Source organism: Cebus imitator, unplaced genomic scaffold (genome assembly GCF_001604975.1).
Source record: "Cebus imitator isolate Cc_AM_T3 unplaced genomic scaffold, Cebus_imitator-1.0 Scaffold19, whole genome shotgun sequence".
Taxonomy (NCBI): Eukaryota; Metazoa; Chordata; class Mammalia; order Primates; family Cebidae; genus Cebus; species Cebus imitator.
Window position 1 is genome coordinate 7477037 of NW_016107334.1, and position 21487 is coordinate 7498523.

The 21487-nt window shown below is 37.2% G+C and overlaps 1 long non-coding RNA gene across 3 annotated transcripts in view; it reads right to left on the bottom strand.

Moving 5' to 3' along the window:
- The window catches only part of LOC108296003, a 290157-nt gene that overhangs the window by 117594 nt on the left and 151076 nt on the right, over positions 1–21487 (bottom strand). For all 3 annotated transcript variants that reach the window (XR_005198352.1, XR_005198351.1, XR_001821706.2), the window contains one exon: positions 11470–11563. This is a non-coding gene — a long non-coding RNA (uncharacterized LOC108296003). The remainder of the gene's footprint in view (positions 1–11469; positions 11564–21487) is intronic.

Sequence of the window (21487 nt, forward strand, 5' to 3'; positions counted from 1 at the left end):
AAGAGATTCATCAAGTTGGACAAAAAATATGGGGTTTGAAATAATTGAATATGTATTATCTTAAGCATCAAGAGTGTTGAATGCACTCAGCAGAAACTTAACATATCAAACAAAAACATTAACATAAAGGCTAGTTCATGGTTTTTACTTAATTTTGATTTTTATACATTTGCCAAATGAGCTTTTTCCCCAAATAGGTTGCTGAAATACATAGTCACAGAATATACCTGTCTAAATGCCTTGCTAACTACAGTCATTTCATATTATTCTGTGGTTACTGCAGCATGCATCATACTGAGCCTTATGTTGCAACTGGAAGAGTTAGGACCCAAAAGTCTGCCTTTCCATTTTATCTGCTGTGTTTGTTTCCCATCACTGCTGTAACAAATCACCACATACAGGGCCTTAAAGCAATGCACATTGTTAGCTTACAATTCTGGAAGTTAGAAGTCAGCAATGGGTTTCACTAGGTAAAAAATTCCAGGTGTTGGTCTGCAAACCTGAGTTCCCTCTAGAGACTCTAGGGAAAAATTCTATTTCCTAGCCTTTTCCAACTTCTAGGGGCTCCTTGTTTTCCTTGCCTCCTAGCCATTCTCTCCAAAGCCAGCAGCATCTTCAAATCTCTTTGATTCTGCTTTCATTATGGCATCTTCTCTAACTCTACTAAGGAAACTTGTGATCACATTGGGCCCATAAGGCCAATTCAGAATAATTCATCTTGAGGGCCTTAACTTATTGACATCTGTGAAGTCCCCTTGTGCAATGTAGGGTAACATATTCATAGGTTCCATGGAATAGGACCTGGATATTTTGTTGAAGGGGTGGGGTGGTCCTCTCTTATGCTTAAATCATCTGTATTCAACAAAAATGTAAGGCTTTGTGAGATATTGTATTTAAGATGTGATGAACATCAGTGTGTTCACTTTGTAAACATTCAATATTGAATGTTGTTGTGGCTTATAATATTTGTACAAAAAAATAATTTTTCCTTTCATCAGTCACTCAGTCCCTTTTTTCTCATTTTACACTAAAGTTAGCACTCAAACAAAAGCATACTTATTAGCTAATGAGAATAATGAAAGCAGGCTATTTTGTATATAAATAACTTTGCATTAGGCATAATGTATTTTATTCCACAGGGCAAAAGGGACTTCACAAATGAAAAAAAAAAAATTGGAACCAATGTTCAACATATATCCCAGAAATTAGATAGCTAGGATTGGCTACGTACAAGAAAACACAAATTTTAATTATCTCATTTTCCTCTCCTATTATGTGACTTTCATAATAGAAAGATGGCATAATGGAAGTAGCCCAAGGCTTTGGAATTAGACCAATCACAGCTCAAATTCTGCTTGTTCTACCTATCAGACATTTGCATTAAGGTAATTTTATAATGTTTCTGAGCTTTTGCAAAATGGTTTTCATAACATAGATACTGTAAAGATTAAGTAAAATAATATATGAAGATGATTTCACATAAACTGTTCATTTGATTGGCTCTATTGTCTTTGCTTTTAAAATAATTGTATTGCATCTATTTATATGGATTTATCTTCATGCTTATCACTAAAATAGTTGAAAATATTTTATTCTATGAATTGAAAAAATAAAGATTACTGGCTTTTCTCTTTCACTAAAATGTAAGTTTCCTGAATTTGGGGAAAATAAATATGGCACTGAATTTGTCTACAGGCACAGATATTACATCCTTCGAATGCTAATATATGTTTACCTATATCCTATTTGCCCTCAGGTACTTTTGAAGGAGAATGATTTGTTTTAGATTACATTCTCAATAAATGATGAAATTTATAGACTCGCCTTCATAGGCACTCAGCAATGAAATAGAGGAAATAGAACAAACAATCATTAATAAATGATGGACATTCTACTAGAATTCTGTGTTCTAGGTATGTATGTAAAAGATTACTCTTGAGTGCCACTAGAACTCTTTGAAGAAAAAAAATGCCATATTTGCTATAGGGAAATCTTTCTGGAAAAGAATAATTTCATCTTTGAGTCAGCTTCCTTGGACTCTTGCCTCATGCATCTTCAGCCAAGGTCAGTCCGTAATGAAAACCCACTCTTCCTTCCCATAAAAGAACATTCCAAGCACACTTATCATAATAACTGAATGGTTACACACACACACACACACACACACACACACACACACATATATTATATATAAAGTTTATAGATTTGTAAGCATTTATTTATTTTTATAAGATGTCTTTCCAGAAATATGTAACCATGGTTAATAATACTACACCTTTTGTATACAAGATTTAATTTATGTGGCTAAATATATAACTATCAATCCGGGGGCAAGTAAATCAAAAGCCATGAACCTTCTCGGTTTGTGAACAGGAATGGGCAGCAAGATATCTGAATAAAAATTAAACTAGTTCTATAATTACCGATTTGAAAATTTTTGAAAAAGCTGTGGCAGTGAAATAGTTTGGATGTCCCTCCAAATCTCATGTTGAATTGTAGTCTCCAGTGTTGGAGGTAGGAACTGGTGGGAGGTGTATGGGTTATGAGGGCAGATCCCTCATGGGTTGGTGCTGGCCTCACCATAGTGTGTTCTCAGGAGATCTGTTCTTTTTTTAAAGCCTATGGCACTTTCCCCCACCCCTCCTGCTCATGCTTCCACCATGTGAATTTCCTGCTCCTGTTCCATCTTCTGCCATGAGTAAAAGCTTCCTGAGGTCTCCTAAGAAGCAGATGCTGGCCCCATGCTTCTACAGCCTGCAGAACACTAAGCCAAATAAACTTCTTTTCTGATAAATTATCCACACTCAAGTATTTCTTTATAGCAACAGAAGAATGGCTAATATAGAAAATTGGTCCCAAAGCATGAGGCTTGAAACTGTGGCAGCAACGTTGGAACTGGGTAAAGGGCAGAGGTTAGAAGGGTTTTGAGGGCTCAGAAGAACATAGGAAGATGAGGGGAAGTTTCAAGCTTCTTAGAGACTGGTTAAATGGTTGTGACCAAAACACTGAGAGTGGTACGGACAGTGAAGGCCAAGCTGACCAGGTCTCAGAGGGAAGTGGCTGTGCTCACTGGAGCAAAGGTCACAAGGATTATGCCTTAGCAAAGAACTTGGCTGCATTCTCTTCCTGCCCTAGGTATCTATGGAAGTTTGAAATTAAGAGTGATGATTTAGGTATCTGGTGGAAGAACTTTTTAAGCAGGAAAACATTTAAGATGTGGACTGTTTGCTTCTAAGAGCCTACGCTTAGATGCAGGAAAAAAGGAATGACTTAAAGTTGGAACTTACATTTAAAGGGGAACAAGGGCACAAAAGTTTGGAAAATTTGAAGCCTGGTCATGCAGCAAAGAAATAAAATGTTTTTCCAGAGAGAAATTCAACCAGGTGGCAGAGAAATCACTTACCAGAGCAATTTGCGTAAAGAAAAGAGAGCCAGCTGATAATATCCACAACAACCGGAAAAAGGCCTTCAAAGGCATTTCTGTGATCTTTGAGGCAACCCCTTCTATCACAGGCCCTGAGACTTGGGAGGAGAAAGTAATTTTGTGAGCCAGGACCAGGACCTTCCAGTTCTGTGCAGCCTTGGAACACTGATCCCCATATCTCAGTCACTATGGCTCCAGCCTCAGCTCATATGGCCCCAGATTCTTTTCGTAATACCACTTTGGAGAGCACAAGCTGCCTTAAGTTTTGATGACTTCCAAGTGCTCTTAAGCCTGTGGGTACACAGAGTGCAAAAGGGAAGGAGGCTTGGCAGTCTCTGCCTAGATTTCAGAGGATATGAGAAAGCCTGGGTGCCCAGGAAGAAGCCTACTACAGGGACAGAGCCCCCACAGAGAACCTCTTCTACAGAATGACAAAGGGAAATGTAAAATGTGGGGTTGGAGAATACCTGATTGGGTACTGCCTAGTGGAACTGTGAGAAGGGGGCCACTATCTTTCAGACCCCAGAATGGGAGATCCACCAGCAGCTGGCACCCTGTGCCTGAAAAAGCCACATGCACTCAACAGCCATGAGAGCAGCCACCGGGGCAGAACCCTGCAAGCAGGGGCAGGGCTTCCCAAGGTCTTGAGAGCCCAATCCTTGCACCTGTGTGCCCTGGAGGTGAAACATGAAGTCAAAGGAGATTATTTTGAAAGTTTAAAACTCAATGACAGCCATGCTGGGTTTCAAATTTGCATAGAGCCTATAGCCCCTTTCTTTTGGCCAGTTTCTCACTTTTAGAATGAGAATGTTTACCCAGTTCCTATAGCCCCATTATATCTTGGAAGTAAATAACTTGCCTTTGATTTTACGGGCTCATAGTTAGAAGGAACTCATCTCCAGATAAGACTTCAGACTTGGACTTGGGACTTGGGACTTTTGAATTAATTCTGAAAGGAGTTAAGACGTTGGGGGACCACTGAGAAGGAATGATTATATTTTGAGCTGTGAGAACCATGTGTGGGGCCAGAGGCAGAATGATATAGATTGTATGTTGTCTCCAAATCTCATGTTGAATTATAATCCCTAGTGTTGGATGTGGGGCCTAGTGAGAGGTATTCAGGTCATAGGGGCAAATTCCTCACCACTTGGTGCTGCTGTCACCATAGTGAGTGAGTTTTCATGAGATCTGGTCATTTAAAAGTGTGTGGCACCTCCCTCCCCTTCTTGCTCCTGTTTTTTTCCATGGTGAAGATGCCTGATCAAGCTTTGCCTTCTTCCACCATTAGTAAAAGCTTCCCGAGGCCTCCCCAGGAGCAGATGCTGGCACTATGCTTCTTGTACAGCCTGCAGAGCTTTGAGCCAATTAAACCTCATGTATGTCTTTATAACAATGCAAGAATGGCCTAATATAGGCAGTAACATACATGTTCCATGTTCCACCCTAAACATGAAAATGCAGATATGTCATAAAATAAAACAACTGGTTAAAACTGAAGGGATGAAAAGTAACACCTTCAAATACAGTTCACCTTTTGCACTATTCCATTTTGACTTGTCTGAATGAATATTTTTCTTCATCTAAATATATTTCATCATCTAAATGCATTTAATTTGGAATAAATTGTCTATATTCCCAATACATTTTGTTTAAGTTCATCTATTTTTAAATTTTATCAAAAGAAGAAAAAGCAAAACAGAAATCAAGGCCAAGAAAATAAAAATTCCACACTTACTGTAATCACCATTATTAAAACCTAGGTTGCCAGGCAGACTACCATGCCTTAGAGATTCCACTGAGAATAAAGGATGATTGTAGATTTATACTCAGTACCTCATTTAAAGTTTGCCCGTGTTTAGCTATCCAAATCTGATTACATAAGATCATTTTTGATGCAGGAAACTATGGTGGTTATTCTCAAAAGATTTGTAAGAAAATCATTGCATGGAATCAAAGAAAAGGTTGAACAATTTAGTAAATTGGAGAGCCAGATCCAACCTAGGAATCTTAGCAATAGTTATTCACAGATGTTCCTTCTGCCTCCCAGAGACATCTGCCTGATACTCAGATCGCTAATACTTCTAGGATCTGATTAGCTCAGATTTAAGTTAACTGTCTAGGTGTCTACCTCAATTTTCCAGGAGTCTTGCAACAGCAAATGGCTTCTAAAAGCCCACTTTGTGGGTGGAGCTTGGATTATTAGAGCAATTATGTTGGAAAGCATTCCCAGTAGATGTCATCTAATTGGTACCATTTGCACTAAAGGCAGTTAGACAGTTTGCATATATTTTAAGTTATTATTGTAGACATGAATCTACTTCTGTATTTTCTACATTTTGAGTTACTAAAAGGATTATATTCCACCGTCTTTAATAAATAAGTGGATGATGATAACTTTAGTGATAATAATTGATAATTACTTTAGGTCCCAGATGATATTAGAGAAAGTACAATATGCCATCATCAAACATAGAAAAAAACAGGAACAGAGTAGAAGTGAGACAGAGAGAGAAAAGGAGAGAGACAAAGCAAGGGAGACAGAGAGAGACAGAGAGGAGAATTTTTCTAAAATTTGTGAATGGAGCCAGGCACAGTGGCCCAGGCCTGTAATCCCAGCACTTTGGGAGGCCGAGGCGTGTGGGTCACCTGAGGTCAGGAGTTCAAGACCAGCCTGGCCAATGTGGTAAAACCCTGTCTTTACTAAAAATACAAAAATTAGCTGGGTGTGGTGGTGGTGTCTCTAATCCCAGGTACTTGGGAGGCCGAGACAGGAGAATCATTTGAACCTGGGAGGTGGAGGCTGCTGTGAACCAAGACCATACCACTGCACTTCAGCCTGGGTGACAAAGCAAAACTCCATCTCAAAAACAACAAAATAATCAAATTTGTAAATGTTTTAAAATAATTAGACCTGGAAGATTATCACATAAATTCTAATTAAACTTATTTCTATATATGCTGAGCTGAGAACTGCAAACATTATCAATGTGTAATACTAGTTGCCTTCTTGTTGCATGCTAAGCTTCCTCTATAATATCAGAAGTAGTTGAACAGACACAGTTTGTGTAGGAACATTAAGGACTGCCAGTAGTTTCTGGCTCCAAAAGCTTGTTTTAAACCAAGGTCATTAATGAGTCTCCTGCTTAAGCATTGCAACCTATCATTCGTATGTGGCATGGTTGTAGAACTTTCTAACCTTTACTAGACCCAAAGAATCCTGGAAATGCCCCATTCAGAAAAAAATGTTTGAGACTTTTTAAAAGTTCAATGTCTAATCCTTTTAGTTTCCTCTTTCACAGTGAGCTCAAAATGCCTTTATTGAAACAGAACCCCCAAAGTTATGGTATTTGCTTTGGGGCTCCACACAGAGAACAGAAGATAAAATTGTGGGAGACAAAGCTGTCAGTATGGCACCCAAAGAGTAAGAAAGTCCAAGAGTGGAGCATTCATCACCGTTATTCAACCTGACACTTGGCTGAAAGCATTTTACACTAATTTGCTTTGTGCCTGATCTTTAGTTTCTTTTAGGCATACTAATTCATTGGATATTTTCTAAGCTCCTTGCAGTCCATTTCATACATTATGGCATGTTTGAGAATGTGTGCTGTCTTTCAGCTTGTAAGACAACCCGTGTATAAGATAAGCCTGTGTTACCTTGTTCCTCAGTGCACCACAGATACCACCATGCTCTCTTCTGACATTTAATGCTGCATTCATCTTTTTACTAGGGCTCCTTCATTCCTCCTTTGAATGAGCTCCAGGAAGTTTTATTTGAGTTTGCACTGGGGCAGTAAGGTCCCAGAAGACTTTGTGGATCTGTTAGTCTGTAAATTCTTCTCTGAATTTGCCTATTCATCTGTTGCCGTCATATATGAAGAAGAACTATTATATTCTTGAGTTACGTTGCATCTCCATCAGCATCTATTAGTTATTGTCTCATTACCTTCTGCCATTGAAAGCTGTCATGGTGAACACCAGCCTGATTTTGTTTCTCCCATTATAAATGGCTTGCTTTTCTTCATGAATGCTCATAGGCTTCTTTATTCTAAAAGTCTAAAAACTTTAAAAAGACCCCTTTTGCTCTGTGTTAAATTTTCTTGGAACATGGTATATTCATTCCATTTGAATATTATTTCTTCCTTTTAGTCAAGAAAATGGATCTACCCTGCTTTATGGTATCTACTGTGGAACAGCAAGTATCAATGTTAGGACATATTTGTCTATTTGCTGCTTTTCATTAGTTTTTAAATCCTTTCCCTTTTTTTCTAAATTTATTCTTATGCTCAAGGCTTTTGTCCATTTCCATGATTTGACTTTTTAGTTCTATCTCTTTTGTTTCCAGTTCTTTCTAATTCGTTTAGTAGTCAGATAAAGATGAGGATTGCTTTGTTGTGTATTGCTTTGTAAATATACAATTATTTACTTAGCTCTATATTTATGTTCATCAATTTATGTTGGTTTATCATCTTGTCTTTGAAATGTTTCCTTAAGTTATACTCTAATTAGTAATTTTCATGGTATAAAGCACTATTTCTACTTTTCCTTAAGTTATGTTTTATCCCAAACTGGATTTTGTGATTCTTTCCTTTGTGTGTACTCATGGTATGTATGTATGTATGTATGTATGTATGTATGTATGTATGTGTGTGTGTGTGATTGCTGACATAAACGCCATACCATTTTCCTCCTTCTTATTTTTAACTTAATGTACTTAACGTAGATACCTCTAGCCTTTCTGCATATTCTGTAAAGCAATTAGTAAAATGTCTTTTCCACTATTCATCTTATCTGAGTGTGGTTTTCTTTGTTGGCAAACCTAAACTCTCCACTTTCTTCTATGACAAGAATAGGCAAACTTTTTCCATAAAGAGATACATAGTAAATGTGTGAACATTTTTGTGCCACTATGGTCTCTATTGCAACTACTCAACTCTGGTGTTTTAGCATAAAAGTAGCCATAGACCATACAAAAACAAATGGGAATAGCTGTGTTCTAACAAAACTTTATTCACAAGATCAGTGGTCAGCCTACAGTGCAAATTTTGACCCTCCCTGGTATCCAAGAGATGGTTTAATGTCTTTCTATCAGGGTATTCTCCACCCTGTTGTTGTTCTTACATATTTAATAGAAGGAATGCCTGAAGAATTCAGTTCAGTGCCCTAATTCACCACAGAATCTAGGAACACAGTGAATTCCTTCAGTTTCCATCAATATTCCTTGGAAGCAGGTGAGTCTTCCACCATTACTGTAATCATTCCTTGCTTTTCTCTAGATTCAATTGAACATCCTTAATTTCATGGCCCCAAGATTGTGGGGAATGAATAAGAGCTCTCAGAATTTTGATGACTCACTGATCTCCAGTGCCACATCTCAAGAACGGGGATATAATTAAGAACTTTAGTAATTTTATTTAAAATTTCTCTAGGTTGTATCTTTTAGAAGCATATGACAAGAGGCATAAGTCTTTTTCTTATTTAGTTTTTGCTGGCCAACTTTTTTCTTATTTGCTTTATTATTTTTGTGGTAGTCAGACAGAGAGATTTGAGGAATTGATTTTGCTCTGCACTGTTTACTCAGGAATTTCCATGTTTGACAACTCTCTCTTCAAATGTCTCCCAGCTGTTTCTGAGTCCCCTAGAGGACTGTCAGGTACAAGCTCCCCAGAGCCCCTCTGCCTGGGCTCTTACCATGCTATAAGCTGTAGCAACCAGTGAGATTGCCAAGACGTTGCTCTACTGGTCAGAGCTTTCCACACTTTTCTGCTGTAGCCACTAGTGTGGTGTGCAGGTAGAGGTATGCAGTTATGATGGTGTAAGAGAACTCTGTTCTCCAAACTTCTTTCCAGGGTAGAACAAGGCCATAATAAGGTAGGAGATAAAACTATTCTACTGGAGATGCCAGAGCAATTCCAGCTGTCATATGAGGCAAAGCTAGACATTCGCCATCAGCAGGAGAGCTTCCAGAATCTCAGTGCCTTAGAAAACAGCCCCAAATTCCCAATTTGCAGAAACAGGATAAAATATTTTCCTTAAACCTAATTACCTATGCATCAAATCCCAATAGATTAACACTGAGTTTTCTAACAACCTTCAGAAATAAATCTATCTACCAAAGGATGGAAGCTTGCCCACTGTAGTCCCATACTAAGGTTTCTAGGATATATGCTGTCAAATAACACCAAGAGAAGGACTCCAATAAAAGAGCAAATCATCATGTACCAGTTACCAACCCATTTTGTTTTCTGTCTATACTATAGCACCTTGCTATGAAGCTCCAGCTACACTATTCAAACAATAACACAGCTCTGAAAATATGCATATCAATTAACTCTCAAAGAACAAGTATGGAATATCATTGAAAAGCATACTTTGAAATGATACTTGCACCAGAAATGATTTACAGAAACCTAGGTCCATTAAAAATGGCCATACTGCCCAAAGTAATTTATAGATTCAATGCTATCCCCATCAAGCTACCAATGACCTTCTTCACAGAACTGGAAAAAACCACCTTAAACTTCATATGGAACCAAAAGAGAGCCCACATAGCCAAGTCAATTCTAAGCAAAAAGAACAAAGCAGGACGCATCACATTACCAGACTTTCGAACTATACTACAAGGCTACAGTAATCAAAACAACATGGTACTAGTACCAAAACAGAGATATAGACAAATAGAACAGAACAGAGGTCTCGGAGAAAACACCACACATCTACAACCATCCAATCTTTGACAAATCTGACAAAAACAAGCAATGGGGAAAGGATTCCCTGTTTAATAAATGGTGTTGGGAAAACTGGCTAGCCATGTGCAGAAGGCAGAAACTGAAACCCTTCCTGACACCTTACACTAAAATTAACTCCAGATGGATTAAAGACTTAAACATAAGACCTAACACCATAAAAACCCTCGAAGAAAATCTAGGCAAAACCATTCAGGACATAGGTGTAGGCAAGGACTTCATGACCAAAACACCTAAAGCATTGACAACAAAAGCCAAAATAGACAAATGGGACCTAATCAAACTCCACAGCTTCTGCACGGCAAAAGAAACAGTCATTACAGTGAATCGGCAACCAACAGATTGGGAAAAAATTTTTGCAGTTTACCCATCTGACAAAGGGCTGATATCCAGAATTTACAAAGAACTAAAACAGATTTACAAGAAAAAAACTAACAAGCCATTCAAAAGTGGGCAAAGGATATGAACAGACACTTTACAAAAGAAGACATACATGAGGCCAACTAACATACGAAAATATGCTCATCATCACTGGTCATCAGAGAAATGCAAATCAAAACAACATTGAGATACCATCTCACGCCAGTTAGAATGGCAATCATTAAAAAATCTGGAGACAACGGATGCTGGAGAGGATGTGGAGAAATAGGAACACTTTTGCACTGTTGGTGGGAGTGTAAATTAGTTCAACCATTGTGGAAGACAGTGTGGCAATTCCTCAAGGACCTAGAAATAGAAATTCCATTTGACCCAGCAATCCCATTACCGGGTATATATCCAAAGGATTACAAATTGTTCTACTATAAGGACACATGCACACGAATGCTCATTGCAGCACAGGTTACAATAGCAAAGACCTGGAACCAACCCAAATGCCCATCGTTGATAGACTAGCCAGGGAAAATGTGGCACATATACACCATGGAATATTATGCAGCTATCAAAAGCGATGACTTTGTGTTCTTTGTAGACACATGGATGAACCTGGAAACCATCATTCTCATCAAACTGACACAAGAACAGAAAATCAAACACCGCATGTTCTCACTCATAGGTGGGTGTTGAACAATGAGAACACATGGACACAGGGAGGGGAGCATCACATACTGGGGTCTGTCAGGGGGAAATAGGGGAGGGACAGCCAGGGAGAAATGCCAGATATAGGTGATGGGGAGGAAGGCAGCAAATCACATTGCCATGTGTGTGCCTATGCAACAATGTTGCATGTTCTTCACATGTACCACAAAACCTAAAATGCAATAAAAATAATAGCAAATAATAAAAAAAAATGTGCTCAGTTACCTTGACTGTACAAAAAACTTCACTTTCCTTCCAAGCACAAGCGTTCCAATTCATTCTGTCTTCAGATCATCTATGGGCTATCGTTGTTTTTCTCCTACACAACAAAAAGGACAAACACAACAGTTTTTATCCCTCCTCAAATTTACACCAGTTTTCTGTTCCCTCTTCCCCCAGAATCAAAGTACATTCAAATACACTTTCATGTAAGATCCAAAAAAGTAAAAAAATGCTTGTGAAGAGTTAAATGGATTTAATAGCTCCATGAAATAAGTCAGTGTTCAGTATGTGCCAAGACAGGTGCTTAGTGTGGTTCTTTCTCAACATCCACATCAAAACTGATGAATGAAAATACCATCAACAACTTCAACAGCGTCTTTTTCCAACAAGAGGCAGAACTTGCTTCTGACTCTCTTCTGCCCTTTCTGGAAAGCAAAGTAAGTATCCAGAGCAGTGGCATTGCCAGGTGTTGGAGAAAAATGACTTCTGTATGGTTTGCCTGCATTTACACAACTAAACTTACAAATGTTAAAATCGCCTTCCACTAAAGGACAGGATTGATTTTATTGCACATTGTTTTTCTTATTTTAATTGGTAACATCATATCTTTTACTTTTTCCTCTCTAGCTGTGAGAAGAAATGATTTTAATAAATTTTTTCTTATTCACTAGTCATTTCGGACTAGAAATAGAGAACTTCTTATTTGGAGTGTTTGGAGTTTAATTTGGATCTTATGTCTGCATTGTAATGAAATGGTGCATCCTTGAGTCACTGTCTTTTAAATTGATCGTATAGGGCTCTAATCTCCACTACAAATGGGAAATAAAGAAAGACCCAGTGAAAGCCATTCCTGCTTACTAAGCAAAGACACTACAGGTACAAGTATGTGCCAGGATTAGATAAATCAGAATTATTTTTGTCTTTCAAGCATCATATTAGGGCAACAAAGTCCTACATGAAAGGCTTTCCCTCACTCTCTCCACTAAGACTGTCAGAAAAACGGAGCTGAAATACCTAATGCTGCTATTAAGGGGGTTGCAGCTTCAAGAGGTGAGCAGAGGGAACTTCAAAAGCAGGATGGAGCAGCTGTGGTCCTAGAAGCATTTGCTATGGAAACCTGGGCTCCAAGTCTCATTTTCTCTCCTTTGAAGAGTTATAATAAGGGGGAAAAATCAAGCATTTTTGATAAGGTCTCTACTAAAGAAAATTATGGGAGGCAACGATGAAAAGGAACATGTCCTGATTGTCCTGTTATTTAAAATCCCCCAACAGAAAGAATATCATTGTAATCACTGATGCTGGAAAGATTCATCAGAGATGATTCCTGAGGGTGACTGATTGAACTTGGAGGCTGACATGGAGCAAGTGTATGCTCTTCCCAAAGGATAACGGACCAGGTACTTATGGGAGATTACATTCCAAATTTAAAGAAAAAAAAAGTTCCAAAGCAGCTGAAGATGAATTTGGTGTCAAATAATCTAAACAATTACAGTTTTGGTACTAGGAGATTAATACAGTCATACTAGAGTTTGTGAAATCTTTAATTTCTGAAGTCTAACACTGAGTGTTAGTGATGTGTGCTCTCATTTTTCCTAAAATTATTTTGCCACTCCAAATTTCACTTGGTAGATTATTCTAGAAATAAGTCAGTTTAATGCCCCAAAAACCCAGAAATAAAATATATGCATTTATACGTGTGTGTGTGTGTGTGTGTGTGTGTGTGTGTGTGTGTGTATGCCAGAAAGTAAACAGAGAAGACTTTGTTTGCTTTCCTAACTCGCTGTCCCTTCTCTCACTCTCCCATTTACCATTGCTTGTCATCTCACATACACACATAAAACTATGCTGTTTCTTCTCTTTGCCTTTGTAAAGAATTAAGAGTTGGTCAAACTTTGAGTTGGTTCTTCTGCCTGCTACACTTTTCTCATTCTCTTCGCTCTCATTTCCCTCCCCAGAAGACATTACTGATGCATCCCTTACTTAAGAATTCTTCCAGTCATGGCACAGTCCTTCTCACCTTGCTCCATTTATTTTCCCTACTCTTCTATCATACTTCGTAGTCATCTGTTTTCCTGACTTTCTTCAACACCAGTCAATAAATTCATTAAGGACAGGGAGCAGGGAGCTTGTATTTCCCAAATCTTAGCACAGCATTGTCTTGCATTATGCACTTACTAATTATCTTCCTAATTAATGATTAAATGACCAGAATATAATTATAAAGGACTGATTGCACAAATTGTTTTTTTTCTTATGTTCAAGAATGAAACATAAACATTGAGGGGAAAAAGATAATACATAAAATTTATATAAAAAACAAGGCTACACATATCTTCAAAGGAGTGGTACAAATCATAAATATCATGGGAACTGAGAGGAAAGAGAGTACCTTCAGACAGTGGTAGGTTACAAAGTTTTAAAACAATTAAGTAAAGATGGGTGGGAGGACCCTGCAGACAGGAGGTATGAGTTTTTGTGGGTGGTGGTGTGGGAGCCAGTCACTCAGGACACAGAAGACCAGGAGAGAGCCAGTTTAGTTTGACAGGTGAGTGGAGTAAGTATATAAATGTTAAAAAAAAATTTTTTAATTTTATTTGTTAGAATTTTACAATTTATTTGTTAGAAAGCTATTGAGTGTCTCAAATATGCCAGGCACTTTTGTAAGAATGGCAGTACAGCAACGAAGGGTGGGGGGAACAGAGCCCCTATTCTCTATATTGTAGTGGGGCACTAAATATAATGAATAACTAAATCACATGATCTGAAAAAAGTGAAAAGTGTTACAGAGGAAAACAGCAGGATAAGGGAGATGAGGAGAGTTTGTAGACAGGTATATAACATGACATTTTAAGTAGGACATAAAGTGACATTAAAGCACAGATTTGAAAAGGTGGAGGACAGAGTCACATATAGAGTACATCAGGCTAAGGCAATAGAATGTGCAAAGGCCCTGAGGCAGGAGCACAGCTGGTACATTTCCACCACAACAAGAGGGTCAGAGCAGCTCAGTGGATGGATAGAGAGAGAATGGTAGGACATGAAGGCAGAAAAGTAATAAGAGGAAGACTGAGCTTTGTGGGCCATTTTAAGGACTTAAACTTTCATCTTGAAATAATGTTAATAGGGGACAATAAGAAGAGGAAAGGAAAATTAGCACTGAGTACCTGCTACGTGGCTAAGCTCTACTAGGGAGGACCTAGTAGAGCTTAGGTCATAAAGATATTAGAATACAGAAACTATGTAGAAAAGAACTACATAAAGATATTAGAATATATCTTTTTATGTCATAAAGATACTAGAATACAGAAACTATGTACAAAAGAACTACACAATTGAACTGAAAAGGTAAGTATACTAATGTAAGGAAATTGGAACTATGGATTTTCTACTTATATGTTACCAGCAAACCTCTCATCTTTTTATTCAAGTGGCATTTATGCATGACTTTCAAATATAATATTAATATAAGAAGAGGCAGTCTTGTGAATGTGATGAGCTGAAACCCAAATATGACCAAAGCTCCTATTTACCTCTTCAGTGGAAGTGGAACATTATCTATAAAATGAATAATAATAATAAACATTGACTTACAGAATGACAATAGATAATGAAGTGCCAATTATGTTCTATGATCAGTATAAAACACTTAAGAGAAGCAAAATAAGAAGAAGAGTCCAGAGAAGGCATTCAAAAGGAGGTGAATTTTTCCAGGGATCCGTTGAAGGATGACCCTGCCATGGACAGAAGATCAGATAGTGAGATACTTATGGCAACAGCTAAATGAGGTATGTAATCTGCAAGGGCCTTTCTTAAATGAGAAGGGGCTGGGCAGAATAGAGAAGTGGTTGGCAGAGCCATACTAATACCATACTAGGGAGAGTGCATTGAATTTTATATTGAAATTAGAGCTAGAAGGACAGAAAGTGAAATGGCTCACTTTGGGAGTTAGTATTAATTTTGTTTCAAGTAATGAAACCCATCCTGGCTTCGTCAACAAATAGATTTGTTTTAATTATGTTACTAAAAGGTTCTAAGGAACATGTTCCAGGTATGGCTATTGTCAAGTCATCAAGAAAGCTAAGATTCCATCACTACTACTAGATTCTGCTTTCTTTCATGCTGGCTGCATTCTTGGTCCAGGGATCCTCCTGTTGGGCAAAACCAACAGCATTAAGCTGATATCGTATCAGATCAGTAAGGCTATAGAAAGGGACCCCCTTTTTTGCCCCTTACCAATTGTTTACTCAGAAATCTAATGATTAACTTTAATTGGGCCAATGATAACGTGTCTTCAGCCCTAATCACCATGTGGCCAGCCCAGAGTCAAACCCCAAAAGTCAGGTCAGCTGAGTAGCTAGGCCAGCAAAACCAGAACCTCTCCCTCTCCTCAAGCCCCTGAAGTTGGACTGATAAGGGACAAAATATGAAGTGCTCTTACCCAACATTGCCCATCAAATACATGACTTTTCTGAATTTTCAAATGGTTATTACAAAACATTCCAAAGCAAATTACTTTTTGGACATTTTAACTTTCTTGGTAACTCATTCTGCACATTCTTCCTGTACAGTTTTGCAAAACAAAATTACAACAGCATAGGAATAATTTTTCTTTTCAAGTACAGTAGTAAGTTTTAAATAAAATGGCCTTGATATCTATAGAAACACACCATCAAGGGGTAGAAGGAAAAGTAACGTTTCATCTCCTGAATTATTTAAAAGGTGGGCTTTATCAAGTTTCATGCTGCCATGTTTTTAATTATATCTTTACGAACTAAACCTATCTTTTGCAAGCTCATCAGTAAAGTTCTACTAAGCTCCTCTGGCTTACCAAGTTCAAAGCTACACTCCGGGTCGATTTTGTTTCAAGTCTACTGACAGCATGCAGTGGGGAAACATTAAGTACCACTTAAATCTGTTATTGAATACCTCATCAGGAATATACTGGAAGAATCCTCTAACTCTGACCTCATTGGGATCCATTACAAACTCCCCTTTGGCAGTACTTCCACACAGGTGCCTAGCTGTAACATAAAATATAGCCTTCCCTTTTAGATGATGAACAGTAACTCTCCTTCCTGACCCCTATCAATTAGCATTCAAAGCTAAAAACAAACAAACAAACAGAACAGAACAGACTAATACATGTGTAGAGGCCACTATAAAGTTGACTCACCCTAGCTCTTTGGTATGAAAGTAGAAGACAAGATTCAAGGAACTTTGAGGAGACTTCTAGAACAGAATGCTGTTATGAAATGTTATTAATATTGGAGGACTGACATTTGAGAAGAGGTCAGTTTTAGCAAAGATTTAAGTGCCTAAGTGTTAACTCCTTTAGAAATGGTACAGAATAAATACTACAAGAAAAACTCTATATGGAATTTTTAATGTTCATTAACAGATCCTAAGTAGGTTCCCACTTGTAACAAACATCCCACTTGTAACAAACATTCTAATACACTCAATTCCTTCTTGCAGAAGTTGTAATTACAGACTCAAATAAGTTCCCTGTCCTGTGCTGTAGTTAGGAGATTGAGCTATGTTTGTGTAGATGCCTGATCTTAAATTCCAGCTGAACCAGGGAACTTTGTTCACCTCTCCAACTCTCACTGTTCTGATCAACAAAATGGGATTAAAATATAGCCTGAAGGGTGATTGCAAGCATTGAATGAGAAAACATAACTAAAACATACAGCACAGACCCTGATGTTGCTCAAGCTCTCAGTAAATCAAAATCACGTTAAAGAAAAGAGAAAATTATCCAAAGGATTATGTCATTCTACTATAAAGACACGTGCACACATATGTTTATTACAGCACTATTTACAATAGTGAGGTCTTGGAACCAACCCAAATGCCCATCAATGATAGATGGATAAAGAAAATGTGGCACATATACACCATGGAATACTACACAGCTATAAAAAAGAATAAATTCATGTCTTTTGCAAGGACACGGGTGAAACTGGAAACAATCATCCTCAGCAAACTAACACAGGAACAGAAAACCAAACACCATATGTTCTCACTTATAAGAGGGAGTTGAACAATGAGAACACATGGACACAGGGAGGGGAACATCACGCTGAAAAGGGGAAGGGGGTAAGGGGAGGCAGAGCATTAGGACAAATACCTAATACATGCGGGGCTTAAAACCTAGGTGATGGGCTGAGAGGTGCAGCAAACCATCATGGCACATGTATATCTGTGTAACAAACCTGCATGTACTGCACATGTATCCTAGAACTTAAAGTAAAATTTAAAAAGAAAAGAGAAATTTAAGAATTAAAATAGGTTCCAAGCTGTTATATATAGAATGTTTGCAGGTGACCATTCTTCCTTAGGAGATATGTAGCTTACTATATTACTTCCTGTGAGAAAGAGATTCTTATCTCTTGCTATATGCTGACTCAAACACAGCCAATGTAATATTTCTTCTTTATTTGATGTCTCTGTTTCTTTTACTTTCCCCAAGCTACTTCTGGATAATCAAGGACTATTTTATCTTAAGGCCTACAAATTTTTAATTTTGATCACAACTAAACACCACCCCTTAACATTTTAGTAGCTATTTTTACTCTGCAGGGAAACAAGACCAACTTTCCTATTGGGAGGAGCATATTGGCAATGACTAGTCCACAAATTATATCATAAAACATTATTTCCTCTTACAGCACTTGTGTGTGTAAAAGTATTGATTACTCTAGGTCAATCTATCTAACCCACATAAACAACAATAAAAACAGCAGGCAACAGGATAGGGAACTATAGTGAATAAGGGATAAAGAAAAAAAATTGTTCCAAGATGGGCAACTAAAAAAGAAATGGATTTATGTTTTGTTTTATTTTATGCTAGTGTTTTTTTGAAAAATTTATAATCAGTAGATCTTATGGGAGTCTTTTCAGGCTGGAGATATTAATATTTACTTGGTCAATGTGCTTCAGACTTTTTCGTCAGTACAATAACCAAAAGACATTCACTCCATGGAGCCTGGAAGGACTACAAAAGACGGACTTAACCATATATGGTACTTTCTTACTGAATCATCACTTGTTTAAAGTATTAATCTGTTTCTCATGTACTCCACCTTTTTGGAGAATATTTTATATGAGGAGCCAACACTGCTTCAATTATCAAGAAATTAAAGAGTTATTATGAACTATAGTGGTTTATGTCCATTATGTTTCTTATAAAGAGATATTGGGCCATTCTTATTATCAGAAAAGGAAAATATCAATTGTGATAAATACATGTGAATTATAAATCATTGATAATGATTTTAGGATTTAATAAATAGATGTATCTTGTGATGATGCTGATGAAAATATAATACCTAGCATATTTCACACTCTGGAGCCTGAGGACTCACAGACACGGGAAAGCAATTCATACCAAATTGTTTCACACATGTGAAAATTCTGCTAGCCAAAAGCAATAGCTTCACAATCAAACTGGAGAAGCAATACCCCAGCATAAAACTTCTGCCCTGGAATTACTCTGTAAACCAAATTCAGCTTGTCACTATGGTCTCGTTCACAAACAGGTCTTTCCCCTAAATGGTTGATACTCGGAGGCCAGCATTTGAAATCTGCTACATGCTTTTGGCTCACACCCAAGCACACTCTTTCATCAATAGGCAGAATTCATTCCAATGAATTTTCAACATCCAAGTAAAATAAAGGTGAGAAAATACAAAAAGGCCAAGGATTGAAAGAAAAGAAACGCTATCCCAGAGAATAGTTTCATAATTATAATAGCTCGCTTTAATCACTGTGATTGTTTAATATATTATGAACACAGAGCTATACAGATAATAATTGTCTTATCAGTCACCATCTCTTTGTTATAACCAGTGCTCATTTGGGATTTCGCATCAGATAGCTCCATTCCCCACACCTCCCTCACATATCAAGTGGCCTTAATTATGTGGGCAGTCAGACTCTCTCTGGAGACAAAGATGGGGATGACTAAACATCAGGTAAGAAGAGACATGCTCGCTCCTTCCTTCTTTGTTTCTGCTCAATCCCCTGTAGCTAAAGCCGCATATGTAGCTTTCCCCATCTTTGAGACACTTTAAATGTGAAACAAGTAATTTAGCTGAAAAATTTCAGTTATTTTTTTGCATGCTTCATATGCTGGGTTAAAACCATTAGCATATAACAAAAATCTGAGCAGATGCAATGCAACAGATTCCTTAAGGGAATCCATATTTTTACATATTTTGTAATAAGGAAACTGTCACTCCCAGATGGTATCGAGCTAATACTGGTGGTTTGCTTGCTGATAACATACTAAAAAATAAAATTAATTGTATTCTATTTGATGACAATGAAGTCATTATCATATATACTGCACTCTTAAAGGAAACAGATCCAAAAGATCCTCTTCCTAAATAATTAGCTTTATTTAGTTTCTTGGCCTGGCCAGGAAATAAATAAATAAATAAACAAACAAACAAATAAATAAATAAAAGGCAACCAAAAGAACCCTCTAACTTGGATCTCTGAGTTGGAATTCCCTTGCACCTGGCACCAAAATGCACTATGGTTTATAAATGTGGTGAAGTAGGGGAAAAAATGCTATCTTGAATTGCTAACAATATTAGAGAGAAGCCTGGTGCTGTAAATACAACACATCAGACATTTCCAATTCTACCTCCCAAAAGGGATATGTGAACTGTTCAGATCATTCTTTGCTAATTCATGGTAAAGCTATCTTTCACATTTTAAGTCCTGGTCAGTAGCCTTGGCTAATTATTGCCAAGTCATGCTTACGTGGAAATAAGCCTTGGAATTAAAACTTAATATTGGTCCATATTTTGGTTTATTTAGGTAACTACTTTTCATAATGAAATAGCATATTTTCCTGATGTGTCTTTTTACCTGTGATAAATGTCAAATGGTTCCTTTCATATAACTTTGTTATTCAAGACTTATAATAATTATACAATAATGTTTGTCTCTACGTAGCATTCTCCTATATTAACCACAGCTTTCTATTAATAGATACTACCTGGGAAGTCATTTTTATAGATAATACATTATTAACTTGTATTATAGGTTACATTCTTTTATCTAAAAACAAACACAAAAAATAGAAAACCCATATGACTCTATAGCCTAGTATCAATCTATCTACACAACTATTTGTGATTTTTGTGACCTGAATTATTAGATTATTCTAGGATATTTTTGTTGGTGATGAGATAAGATTATAATATTATTTACTTAAGATATTAGCTATGGTATTATATTAGCTATGGTATTATTTTTTATGTCTGGATTTATTCCTTGTACAATGACATAAAGAATATGTTTACCCTGCATGTTCTCACTCATAAATGGGTGTTGAACAATGAGAACACATGGACACAGGGAGGGAAACATCACATACTGGGGTCTGTTGGGGGTTGGGGGGCTAGGGGAGCAATAGCGGAGGGTGGGGAGGTTGGGGAGGGATAACATTAGGAGAAATATCTGACGTAGGTGAAGGGGGGATGGAGGCAGCAAACCACCATGGCATGTGTATACCTATGTAACATTCCTGCAAGATCTGCACATATACCCCAGAACTTAAAGTATAATTAAAAACAACAACAAAAAATCATGTGTTTATCCTATTTGACAGGACTCAATCATAGCATAATGTAGAAAAATAACCAAAGTAAATATGGTTCATTCTTTTGAAGATTTTAAAGCCTAGAAGTCTGCTGAATAGTTTTCCAGAGAGCAAAATAAAAAAATTAAAAATCTATGAGCAGCACAAACTATACGAATAATAGAGTAGTTTTATATACATTAAATCTATATGTCATAAATGTTTCAACAGAAAGGCTATATCTAACCCTGGATCAATTTTTTAAAAAAATATCAGCTGTTATTTAGTTAACAATGAGCTGTTTAACTTGTCACGAGCTAAATTGTCTACAATGATAATGGATGTATTAAACACCTATAGGTCTGTACGGCATACATGTGCATTCAAATTTTTGAAGTTATTTGTATTAATACATATAGCTATGTC